This window comes from Onychostoma macrolepis, chromosome 01 (genome assembly GCF_012432095.1).
Source record: "Onychostoma macrolepis isolate SWU-2019 chromosome 01, ASM1243209v1, whole genome shotgun sequence".
Lineage (NCBI taxonomy): Eukaryota > Metazoa > Chordata > Actinopteri > Cypriniformes > Cyprinidae > Onychostoma > Onychostoma macrolepis.
In genome coordinates this window covers 3,403,131-3,417,042 of record NC_081155.1, presented here as the reverse complement: position 1 = coordinate 3,417,042, position 13,912 = coordinate 3,403,131, and the positions used below count along the sequence as shown (strand labels likewise).

General features: G+C 35.4%; 2 long non-coding RNA genes across 2 annotated transcripts; one reads left to right on the top strand and one right to left on the bottom strand.

The window, feature by feature from the left end:
* Positions 1–418: 418 nt before the first annotated feature.
* Positions 419–9,308, top strand: LOC131543155 (uncharacterized). Its single transcript, XR_009271854.1, has 4 exons — positions 419–1,129; positions 1,840–1,952; positions 4,053–9,019; positions 9,179–9,308. It is a non-coding gene; the product is annotated as an uncharacterized LOC131543155 (long non-coding RNA).
* A 666-nt stretch (positions 9,309–9,974) lies between these two features.
* LOC131543177 (uncharacterized) lies at positions 9,975–13,589 on the bottom strand. The gene is made up of 3 exons (XR_009271856.1): positions 13,317–13,589; positions 10,245–10,296; positions 9,975–10,141 (listed from the first exon to the last, which is right to left on the bottom strand). It is a non-coding gene; the product is annotated as an uncharacterized LOC131543177 (long non-coding RNA).
* Between the last annotated feature and the right edge of the window lie 323 nt (positions 13,590–13,912).

The window sequence follows — 13,912 nt, the reverse complement described above, 5'->3', positions numbered from 1 at the left end:
GGATATTTTGGTTAGCGTAATCGAACTGATTATGAACCACGGACCGACTGTGGACCGCCAGCAAACAGTAATTATAAACCAGCGGCTCGTCAGCGGACTGCTGTCGGAAAAGCGGTGGCTGCCGCTGGTGGTCCGCTGGAATAACGATGAGCAAAACGCCGGTGAACCGCGGGTGGCGTCCGCCGGTGGGCCGCCGACTCTGCTACCAGAGGGCCTCCAGTGGCCCGCTGGTCTTCTGTTAGCTGGGAACTGTTCCAGACACTTTCTTACATGTAACTGACATGTTTCTGTTGAATATTTACTTCACAGAAATGTTTTACAGTCTTCGAAAAAGTCTGCTAGCATCTGTTTTCAGGCGAGGTATGTTATAGGCTAACTCTGAAGCTTGAGCTCTTATTATGAAAGTTTGGGTTTTTAATCACATCTTTATGTGTAGATGAGAGGTTTTGATAGCTTTGTAAAGGGTTTGCTGTCAGTTTGTCAATGGTTTATTGGAAGTTGTCTAAGTTATTTCACCTAAAATATGTGCTGTATACTGTTAATGGGTGACGTCACTTACATGAAGCACGAATTAATTGAACCTAACATCAGTTCAAAAGTGCTTTGATCTTTCATGGTAAACAAATACTGATAAATTAAAATTGTTCTGTGGTTTCAGGAGTGATAATATAATCTTTCTACAAAGGAAGAGAAGCTGCAAAGGAAGGGAGCTGCTGACAGAAATGCAGAAAACACAGGTGAGCATAGAAGAAATATGCATTCATATGCATTTTTTTTTTCACAACATATTTTCTTATATCACCATGCATCTGTTATATTACAGTTCATTAAAGGAAGGTTTTGACAGGTAGTGACACAAACCTAAATACATGAATGTTAATAATTTTATTTTAAGAAATTGTTTGTTTTGTGTGTGTGTGTGTGTGTGTGTGTGTGTGTGCATGTACCATTTTCTTTTCTGCGTTTCACTTCTGCTCTAGCTTGCTTCCTTTAAATAAAGCTAAATATCGTTGGCTCTGTGATAAATTGCATATTATGTTTCTAGATTATATGCTGATGGCCGTGCAGCAGAGGAGCGCAGAGTCTCCTGTCGGACAACATCTCTAAGTCGCTATGTACCATGTTACTAGTAAGTAAAACCTCAAACATACAGGACACTACTGTTCAAAAAAATGCTGAAAATTCAGCTTTGATCACAGGAATAAATTACAATTTACAATATATTAAAATAGACAACAGTTCTTTTTAACGTGTAATTATATTTTGCAATATTACTATTTTTTTCCCCAAAAACACTGTAATGTTTCCAAAATCTTGAGTGTTACTGTATAATTGTTACTATATTGCTTAAATACCATTAATTGGATGGATTTGTGGTCCAAGATGCTGGTATAGGCTTCAGCCCCCAAGACCTTAGAGAGGATTTGGTTTGGAGAGTGAATAGATGGATGCATGAACTTCCAAAATACTTTGACTTGCTTTGATTTTGTTTCTATTCCGACTGCTGTTCAGCTTAAAAATACCTTTCCATTATCATTGTTTGTCATTTTGCATCATTATACCTGTGCTAAACCTATTAAAATTAATTCAATTCAAGTTTATTTGTATAGCGCTTTTTACGATACAATCGTTGCAAAGCAGCTTTACAGGAAGTTAAGTTTCTACTATATATATGCATACACATACGCACACATGCACATATATATACATATACACATACACACAGAAGAAACCCAATATATTTAAGTTATGACAGACTTAACTTGGTAATGTGTTGTCTGAGGGTTGGCAAAATTAAGAAACTAATGAAAGGTTGTTTTTTTTTTTTTTTTTTTACAGGATCCTATGTACCCAGCCTCAACCATTCATCAGAAGGACTGAAAGCAGGAACTCTTTGAAACACCAGTGGCAGTTTCCACGGGATGAAAAAGGGCATAGTAGTGGATGATGAGGTACTGACATTAACCTGCCAAAAAAGGTTCCTCTGTGACATCGCCGCGAAACCCCCTTTTTGGTTCTTTCTGTCACCTTTTTTTAAGAGTGTAGATGAGTGTGCAGAGGTGGGACCAAGTCATTGTTTTGCAAGTCACAAGTAAGTCTCGAGTCTTTGCATTCAAGTCTCGAGTCAAGTCCCAAGTCAAGACAGACAAGTCCCAAGTCAAGTCTCGAGTCAAAATAGGCAAGTCCAAGTCGAGTTGCAAGTCCTCAACTTTTAACTTCAAGTCTTAAACAAGTCATTAGTGCTCTTTGCCCAAATTAGTGTCTCAGTATTAATTCCCATATCAAATTTATAGTAATTTATATCAGGAAGTCAGGTAGAATATGTTTTTACATAGTTTAATTTCATGTGAGATGGGTGCCCTTAGTAAAACTACTCAAGTTCAGTTTAGGGATTGTGCCAAAATAGTACAAGCAGTGGAATTTTTTTTTTTAAATAAACTATTTTATTAGTAACAAAATATCAAAGACAACATAATTTCATAGAAATTACATGAAATACTTCAAAAGTAATTAAAATTAAAAGAAATACTTTTTTTAGAAATACTTTGCATGTGTATAAGAAGAATATATGCTAGGTGTTTGTTATATCTAAGCCAATGAGCCATTATTTGGAACCTCAATGAAACAGATTTAAAAACATGTGAGCAGAAACTCAGAAAGAACCGCTTTGAAAGAACTAGAAGAAATAACTGCTACCATACTTTATGTGAGAGGAAACCTGCAATATGGATGCAGACAAACTCATGAAGACAGTCATTCAAAAATGCTGTGCTACCATTCTTTATAACTAAGAGTAACAAAGACAAAATGTTGTATGTTAAATGTTAAGTATATAATATGCATAGTTGATCGCTAAATTTAGGGGCTATATGTGCTATAGGCTACAGACTATTTACAACACGTGAATTCAATTAATTATCCTGAAAGAAATAAAAGTGAAATGAGTGCCTGGTGAAGGGGCAGAAAAATTTAGTATATTTTATAGTTATATATAGACTACAATTCACAAATCATTTTGTGAAAGAACACTTCTTCAAATTATATTTTAAAATGATCATTAGGCCAATTGCTCCTTTATTTTTTTTCTTCAAATTATTGCTAATTTATTTGCAATAATTAATTTTAAACCTAGCTTAAATCAAGGTTTATCTAATAATTATTTTGCACCAAACTTTAAACCTTTAAAAATAAGCAGGTTTACATTCTAACCCATCATTTTGATCCTGGATTTAAGTAATATTTAAATCTTGATTATGGATTAACTTTAAACTTAACTGAGGTTTAAATGAAAAATAAAATGCACATGCCATTAAAATATGCAACTGATTGAACAGTGGAGATCTGACAAAAAAAAAAAAAAAAAAGGGTCTCAGAGAGGTGTTTACCAATAAAAATGAAAATTAAAGCACATCGAGTTGGTAGAGCTGCGAGGGGTCGTGGCGGGATGCGGAGCCGTCACTCATGGTCCACCTCGGCGTCGGACAAACAAAAGAAGTGAGGAATATGTTTAGCATTTCACAGCAGCGGTCACGGTGATGATGAGGCGAGCACCAGTGATCTCCTTTCTCCTCCCTGCCGCTCAAACGGGCAGGGCAGCGCTTTTCACGAGCGGAGATAGCAACTACTTTTTTTTTCGTATCTCGGTTCTTTTGTTGTAAGTTATGCTATTATTCCATTAATGTATACTAGCATATACTGTATATCAAGCGCTTCCTGAACGCAGTCTCTGGCTTACTGCCAGTCAAGCGCAAGCACGCTGCAGCCGTCTAGAGTGATAACGACGCTGATCTGATCAAGTCTTTCCGAGTCACAGGGCTCAAGTCCAAGTCAAGTCTTGAGTCATTGCAGTCAAAGTCTAAGTCGAGTCTCAAGTCTTCTTTAATTATGTTGAGTCGAGTCACAAGTCATCAAATTTGGGACTCGAGTCCGAGTCAAGTCTTGAGTCATGTGACTCGAGTCCACACCCCTGTGAGTGTGCAACTGACCAATAACAACTGAGTATTCCAGCAAGTTGTTTATTAATATTGTGTATATATTCTTCTAATTTTTAGGTCCTGAGACCATATGGGGTGAAGATCAAGACAACCAAACCAAATGTGGACTGTAACCTACTGGACTATATGATAGACTTTATACTGACCACTACTGCCATGTATGCAGCATGAAAAGTTTTTGAAAAGAGGGGCATTTCCTTCACCAAGTAAAAGTGTGGAGGATTCATCTGGCCTTCATCGGCCCCCATGAGGTGACTCGATGTAGAATAAATCAGCTTGCTTTAGGCCTGAAATGACTGAAATCTTCTCGTGTGAGTTGATATCATTTTAAACATTCTTTAAAGTACTTCTCATTTCTTGTGAATGTATTTTGTTGTATGTGTAAAACTTTTCCAATGAAAGAACCTTTTTTACCTTCATTGATATTGTAATCAAGGTTGTTAATGCTATGGACTGCACACATCTGCCTGTGTTGGGCTTGTGTTTACAGGTTGTATAAAACTAGGCCTGGCTGCAACAACTAATCGATAATTAAAATAATCATCAACGAATTTGAATAGTGCATCAAAACAAACAGACCGCTCATAATTCTGACTAAAATACACATTTTGCTCAAATATTTTTTTGTTAGAAATTAAGTGTAGGTTTAAAACCCTACATGTAACACAAGTAATCATATTTATGAGAGCAGTAACAGTAAAGGCACTATTGTTGGAATTGTCCATTAATATAATATAATAATAACTCTGTTCAGACGAATGATTGTGTTTGTTCCTCGTACCTCTTACAAGTTAACATTGTGTTTTTTTGTTTAAATTGTTTTAAATTCTGTTTCAAAATAACAAGCAATCTGTTTTTAGGATTAGAATGTAATGTTTGTATTTTAACACTTTAATGCTTATAATGATATCCAAAAAAATTGTTAGTTGCATGCAGCCCTACAAAAGATATTGTTAAAGAGGTCGGCGGTATAATGTTATGTGTGAACACTAAGTCATGTTTATTTGTACAACGTAATTAATTTCTATAGAGATAATGCATTATTACAGTGAAACAATTTGCTATTTTTATTTTGTAAATTAGCAGAAAACCATCTCTACCACTGCAGTGCTTTATCACTATTTTTTAAATAAAGTTATAGTTCTGAATCATTTTGACATGTGATAACAATATTTTGTTTCAGATGATGTAACTGCTATAATAAAGCCTGTATCATAGAATAGTAACTTGTCATTCTGTTTTTATTTTGTAGATGTTTGTTGAATAACTAGGCTTAAATGTAATTTGAGGTACTTTAGTAAAACTATGGTTAAACTATGGTATTACAACCATAGTTCATTTGTGGTAATTGAACCATGGTTTTTAAAACCATGGTTCGCACCAAAAAACCACGGGTACTACAGTCATGGTTTACTACAGTTGTACTATAGTATTACTACAATATAACTGTAGTAAAACCATGGTATCAGAACCATGGTTTTTTAAAAAACCACGGGTACCAAAAAACCACGGGTACTACAGTCATGGTTAACTACAGTTTTACTATAGTAAAACCATGGTTAATTTTCGTAAGGGTCCGTGCATGGACCACGGCTGATGCCTTCTGTGAGCCCATCACGGAATTTTCGGCGATTCCGTGATGCCACCACAGATTCGGAGGTTAATTAAGTCCGTGAACGTTACACGGAATTCTGTGAGATCAGGTTGTATATACGTATATCTGCACATGCTTTACAATTTTGTCTTTATCACCGTCTTGGTACATTAAGACCCAGATATAGCAAGGTGACATTGATTCAATGTTAAAATTCCATCAGAATCAGCATTTTGGTTGAGGTTGAAAATTCAATGCTTTTCAGTGTTGAAAAGACAAATATTGAATCAATGTTGATTTTTGGTCAGCATTTCACTGGTGAAACTTTAGACTGTCAATCCCTTATTCAGCACTTAAATATGGTACATCTTCCTGAAATGTAGTGAGCACATGCTCATCAAACAATAAATGCTGTAAATTTTGTAAACTCGTCACCACTAGCAGCACCGTTAAATAAATCAAACTGTCTACTGAGTGTATGGACTAACAAAGAACTGTGAACATTAGATAGAAGTCAGATAAACCAGCTGGATATTATTATTATTATTAGCAGCAGTAGTAGTAATGTTTTTACATTAGTAATTAATGTGTTCATTACCTGTTTTTGGCTAGCTAGAGGAGTAGGCTACATTCAGCCAGAGACTGATAATGACTAAATGCTCCAATGAATGCCCTTATAATTCTTGTGGTCATCCAGTTCATTAACTTAAATTAAACATTTTTATTTTTAAATCAAAATATTTTTAAATTATAATTAAATATTTAAATTATAATTATCATTTATATAATTTATAATTTATATATTCGTTATAATTATTAGATTTAAATCATGTGGAATTATCTAAGGAGAATAGAGAGAATTCAGAGGGTTTTTTCATGCGCCACAATCCAGTCCAGCTAAAGCTGGCTGCCAACCGCCAATCAAATCAAAGCGCGGGAGAACAGATTTCAAATGCGAAATGGACGGAGACCAGGCCTAAAGGTGTTTTTTTTTTGTAAGTAATAAGATTACAAAAAAAAAAAACCACATAAACGCACAGAAATAATTATATATATAAAAAATTCCATGTAACTTAACTTACTTTCTTTACAGAGTTCCCTTTATATGACGACAGTTGACAGATGTTGATCCTTCACTTAGCTACGAACACAACGGATTCACCTCAGAGAAAAGTAGTAGTGATTTCATTTCGCGTGTATTTCACTATTCATCTTCCGTTATAACTTGTGTTTTTCTGGACAAGTCCAAGTGAACTGCGAGTCACATGAACGCGCGCCGTCCAGACCAACGAACGGCCGAAGTAAGATTTTCATTAAATATATTTCACTTTGTTTTCCAAACCCTACCAGACACAATAGTGAGAGTGTAATGTGTGTGTTTGAACACTGCGGCTAAATAAACTCGTCTAATTCCAATAACCCATTGACAAAACCTTTACAAAGCTATTAAAATCTCCCAACTACACATAAATATGTGATGAAAAGTCAAAACTTTGATAAATCAGAGCTCACAGAGTTAGCATACATCGTCTGAAAACAGTTGAGATGCTAACGGACTTTTTCGAAGACACTAAACCGTCTTTATGAAGTAAATATTCAACAGCGCATCAATTACAAGAAAAGTAAAGTGTCAGGAACAGTTGTATGTAATATTTGTGTGATTTTAGGGACTAAACTCACCTGAAAACGGTGAAAACAGCAGCGAGAGATGCAGTGTTGCAGCTGTCAGTTGGAGAGTTGCTGCCTCGTTTCCATGGTGACTCCCTCGCTGTAGCGTTTGAATGATGAGACTCAGAGCGCGCTCAAAACACGTCACAGTCACGCACCATTTAAATAAACATTATATAGAACATGAACAACAACAACAAAAAAATATTTAATTTTGAATTTTAATCGTTTTGTAGTTATATGACCCATTCATACATAGGTGTATACTGCAACCCGCACTTGATAGTGGGACAAAGTAGCACTTTTATTTTTATTTAATTTTTATAGATTTTTTTTTTTTTTTTTTGTATTGTATTGTTGTTTTTACGATCATTCAAACTATTTATTTCATTTAAAAATGTGCTTGCAGTTTTTATACTAAACTTTTGTTAATAATTATAACTCACTATTTTTATTCAGTGCTTCAGATTCTAACTGTAAAAATAATGTAAAACATAAATGTAATATATATATATATAATTTATAAAAGAAAGTGTCATGTAAGAGCTCAGTAGAACAGGTCAGACCCTCCGCTTGCCACTGGTGCACCGACGGAGGGCCAGCCGCGGCAAACCGCTGGTGGCGTGCCACCCAAAAAACTCGATAGCGTTTTTAGATTGGTCGGCTCGCCGATGGTGTGCCGACGGTGGTCCGACCGTATTAAGCCGCTGAATTTGTGCCGCCCAAAAAACGCTGATGGACCGCCATTGTTTGCTGGGATTTTGCTATCTGGGTGTGTGTGACAGCACACGCAGGCTGAGCGCGATTTTGACTTTTCTTCCTCAAAAAACAAAAACGTAAAACATTTCTACAAACTTATTCGTGTCATCGACCTTATTTGAATTTCGTGGGAGGGAAAACCTTGCATTGTTTGATTTTATGTAATTTTTATGTTATGTGAACAATTTTATATATTACTTTTGTTTTACTGTGACACCTTAAAGGGGTAGTTCACCCCAAAATGAAAATGTGCTGTTAATTTACTCACCCTCAGGTCATCCAAGGTGTGGGTGACTTCTGTTCTCTCCAGTAGAACAGTAAAGAAGACACACAACTAATTACAACCAATATTTGATTAACCTAATAGCTATGTTTTTCATTCTTCATTTTTCCCTTTTTGTAGCCCATCAGAGGGACATTTCCTTGGTTTGCTCACATCAGGTAAGAATGAATTTCTGTTGATTGTTACCTGTGACAGGTGTTGCATACTCTAAACTTTTACTTTTACCTTTTTAAATCTAGGTCAGAGGATGGAATCTCCTGGATCAAGGTTAATAATAAAAGGCAAGTCATTATTAAATGTATAAAATACATGTCTTAAAGCATCTTAATGTTAATACAATCTTTTATTTTGTAAAGGGAAGATGTTTATTTAAGCTGCAGCAGTAAATAGTAAAAGAGTCTCATCTCCAGTCCTCAGGCCCCGTCCTAGAGTGTTTTAGATGTCTCACTAATTAAAACACCTGGTTCAGCTGTAACATTCTGGGAGGGGGTCCTGAGGACTGGAGCTGAGAAACTACACTAACGGTTATGAAAAATGAACGCTGTGTATCATAGAAGTTGTTGATATACTGTGTTTTTTTTTTTCTCAAACTGCTTTCCCATTGTTTATTCTGAAGTGACTGTAATACTGGCTGAACCAGTGTCTGGAGGTCTGGGGTTTCATCATGAGACGCAGCTACCAGAGCAGATTCTTCAAAGTGAAGATGACAGATGTGTGATGGTAATTTACATTAAGATTTATTTATTTTTATTTAATTTTTAAATTTATTTATTTATAGACAAAAGCATGTTTTTCATTTGACACGGAAACTACATTCCCATGACATTTATTTGTAACCTATCCATGCTTTGTGCAAATATATGTTCCTGACACTTATAGGTTGGCTGTTTTGCTGTTGGAGGAGCATCAGTTGAGGCATATATTAGGATGCTGGGCTGTACTCTAACCATTGAGCCGGCTTCTCAGATTAACTGGGCAGTAGGAGACCGAAAGATCAGCATGAACAACAACAACAAAAAACTCATTTAGAGACACCAGGCTCCAAGATGTGCATGGTAAGTCTCCACATGGGTCCTTTGGTCTTAAATTCAGTTTGATCAAATTTAAATCCATTAAAAGTCTTAAATATAAATATAAATGTATACAAAATTTGAAATAATAACAAACAACATTTCCGTATACTTATGTCGCTTACAGTTAAAGTCCTTCTGTGATTTTATTGTTGTTTGCAACGTTACTTGGCAATATTTTAAAGATATTATTATTATTTATATCTTTTTCTTATTATTATTTTTTTTTTTTTGTATTTTGCATGGTCTATTATTGTCATCCGGGTGGGAGTTTTAACTCCTATTCACTGGGAAATCCCCCCCCCCCATCTCCCCACGCTCTGAATATTACGTATCATAACGTAACTACGTGTAAACGTTATTTGGCGGTTTTTACTTGGAAAATCAGCTGTTTTCTAGCATTCGAATAACTATGGATAAACCTGAAACGATAGAAGAAGGATTGGAGATGAATTTCATTTACAAATAGCCTAAGGTAGGAATGTGCATACTTTTAAATCGACACCTGCCATGGTGTTTTCTCTTTGAGTGTGTCCTAAAAGCGAAGGAGGGGGATCCTTAATCTTAGCACTCAGCATACCCGGTTAAAAAGTCACCGCCGCCATTGATATATATAAATCTTTTTTTCACTGGGATCAGCCTGATGTCTTTTGATGACAATTGTTATGGATGTGGGGTTATGCCCAAGATGAATGTGATGGGGACACAAAACCCTTGATACCATCATCATGAATACACCGCAATCCACAGATGCTGACTGTGCAGGAACATCCTGGAATATAAATCAAAATAGAAAATGAACATTTTCCTTAACATACATGCATGCATATATATAAACACACACACACACACACACACACAGCATGAATTAATACCTTATTTTTAACAAGCTTCCAAGATCCTGGAATCATCCTTATCGCAATTGAGCTTAAGAAAAAAAAAAAAAAAAGGGGGGGTGTTATTTTATATAGAGAAAGATGAATTTACTGTTGAACCACTTAACCTTTTTGTAGGCATAGACAATAACATTAAGTTTTTGCATGTTCTGTTCAAATTAACTTATGTTAGTAAGATTTTGGAAATGTAATGGCCTCACCTGTCATAACCGATAGTCAGGTATAAAAGGTGAAGACAGAAATAAGGGAAAGAAGGCAGAGAAAGAAGAGTAGTTCTTAAAATAACTGTTTGGTCAATTGTTATTGTTAGATGAAAAAAAGAATCAATTTGGTAACGGATATCAGACATTCTCCTGAAAAATTAAACATACAAAAAGATATGGTTAGTGTTGAACGTGTATCATAATTGTAAATGCAATATTTGAAGGTAGCCCCCTAACATACTAAGAGCAACAATTATATATGATGAAACATGGTTCACAAACTATAACTAAAAACAACTTGTGATTTTAATAATGCATTAGTAAATGCTGACTAATGTTAACTAATGAACCTTATTGTAAAGTGTTGCCATATTAATATCTAAACTGATACTTTAACCTGTTAGCTTGTATACCTGTATTTTAAGCTCTTTAACCTATAGTTGCGCCGGCGCCACTGAAGTCATACAGTAAGAGCGCTGCTAATTCAGTTTTAACGTGCATCTAGAACGACTGCAGATGAGGCATGAAGTGCATAGCACTGCCACCAGCTGAACATTTTACGGAGTTTAATATAGCAATGTGGTCGCTCAGTTTTTCAAGATCAGTTTTAATCGTGTAACTGTTAATAATAGATTTGAACAAAGAAATGAAGTGTTCCTACGCACAGACCTTATTGATTGCAAATACAAAAATAACATGAGTAAAGAAAACATGGTACTTATTAAAATAATCACCCTTTCTTTAAATATATGAACACAGAAAACTAATGTTATCAAATTACATCTTATTGTAAAGTGTTACCATTAATATTTATTCATCATACTGTTGAACTTGACAGTATTTTTTATCTTATTTCATAGGAGCTCCAAAGAAGACAGAGAAAGCCAGAGTCTTGTACCCTGTGTTTATCAGTATCTTTATGTTCGTTGGGTGAAAAAGAAAAACTCAAACAAATTAGATTTCCCCCATAGATTTCTATAGATATCGTGATATATCGATATTGTGGATTCTTATGGCCACAATAACCGTGATATGAAAATCTAATATCGTGACAGCCCTAATTGACTATATACTCTTTGAGTTTGTATGATATATATATATATATATATATATATATATATATATATATATATAATTTATAAACAATATAGAATTAGGCAATGCCATTTATATCAATATACAGTAGTTTGATATTACAGGCACATCTTCAAAATAGAGGGCACAGAGTGAGCTGCTGTGAGGAATTTGTTCCAAACATGAAAAATACTTTATATTAAGGGTTTCAAAATAATACGCATGTCTATAGGTGCTTAATTTCTATATTAAAATTAAATAGTCTTAAATTTGAATTTGCCATGTTTTAGCTTGAATGTAAACCTTTTATCAAATTTCAATTTCCACTTAATTTTGTAGTACATTAAGTCACATTTCCAAATACTTAGGACCCACCTTCTTTCAGTTATACACTACTACTGCTAATCAAATGTTTTACAACATTGTGCAGGTTTAACATCCTATTTGTTTTTATACTTTAGATGCCTATCAACAACAAGGGAGAGCTGAGAAAGAGGAGGCCTGCTGTGACGGTGCAGAAATGGCTCGGTTGTGGTCCTGAACGGCTTGTGGGCATTGCCTTGTGGTGGAAAGCCCTGAGTTCATCAGACTATCCGTTTAATGAGGAGTAAAAACATTTTTTGAATCAGAAAAGTAGCTTCAATCCGTAAAAAGCTTCAAGTCCTAAACAGCAAACTGGTAATGTTTCAGTCTGTAGTACTTTAGTGTTTCTGCCTTTGATGGTGAGTTTTCATTTGCATTTACTTCCATTTTGCAGATGCAGTTTGCATTTGTTAGGCCTACACGTGTCAGTTTTACAGGCTCTTCTCCTGGCATTTGCTTTATAAATTCAGAATGAACTGTTCCATGTAATTAAGTCACTTTGTCATTCATTTAACCATATTCTGTATGTAAATTGTATTTTAAGCTCTGTCTCCCAGTTTCACAAGGCTAGTCCCAGACTAAAATGCATGTTTGAGCTGTCTTAACTGAAAATAACTTGCTCTGACAGATCTTAATGTCATTGGCATTGCCTGTCTCAAGATGCACACCAGTAATGTTTATTTATTTATTGCATTTTTATAAAAGCTGTTTAAGTATCCTAATTTAAGGCCTAGTTCTGGCTTAAGCTAAGCCCTGTCTGTGAATCTGTGCCTATATGTTTTGGAAGTCACCAACAAGTTTTTTTTGTTGTTGTTTTTTTTTAAAGAATCACTTGTTTTACTTGAATATAAAGTTATTTTCCTGTTCAAATACTGTGGTGGCAAAAATTAATTTTTTTGCATGTAAACTGACTGATGTTGTTTACTTTGAGTGACTTTTTTATTTTAAAACCATATTAATTGCAGTCCTGCATGTTCTCTGACTGAAAGAAGTAAAAAGCAGGATTGATTTGATAATGTTTCTATGTTGATTCAATGTTAAATAAGTGAAAGGTGATATTTTGTTACTGATGATAACAACACAGTCATCACCTAGATTCAAAATGCAGTCTTTAAGGCTTTATTACTCTAAAGTTTTTAATTGTAATAGCTCAGTGATTATACAATATAGAACCCGGCAGTCTCATAATCATTTATGAAAGATTATAAAAGCATAAGACACCCTCTCATTTAAACACAAAGAGAGACATCAAGAATCAGTGTATGAATCTCAACAATGGTGACAATCAAAAGCTTCATGCTGCAATGCATGCTGGGTACCTAGTCTCTGTGCAGTGAGTGCACTTTGACCTCACATTAGTATGAGCACACAGTGAGGGCGCTGTAAGGTTACACTTTTAGATCACTGTTACCTCACATTGTGACCTCATCACGAGTATCCTGTGAGATCATGGTGAGATCAAATTGTTGACTGGGTGATCAAACTCTGACATAACTGGAATCAGGGTGAGGAAGGGAAATACCATGAAGGTAACAGCCCCAAGGGAGTCTTGACCAGCTGAGAAGTGTATGCAGCCCAGACACACGTTAAAAATGCTATGATAATTCTGTGAAAATACACAGAAAGAACATTTAAGGTGAGTATATTAGTAGTATTGGCCGGTGCAGAATGACAAAAAGATTTATTGCTTTGACCTTTCGTGACCTCATAATAATATTAATGATAACCATAGGTGACCTTTGATCTCATAACGAGTTCCAGATGCGGAAATCGGAGAAGCGTGAAATTCCGACGTCATCCGGGGAAGAGCTATGTTATCCGGAGGTGTAAAACCCCATAAATGATCTGTCAAGCATTGTTTTTGAAGATTTTATGGACCGTTTTGCGTTTTGTTTTGGGGAGTGCCCTCCCATCTGCGGCGCGCGTGTCAGGTTGCGTTCCGAGGCGCATGCTCTCTCTCTCTCTCTCTCTATGGAAAAAGATAATGGTTTTAAGGAGAAAATCAGA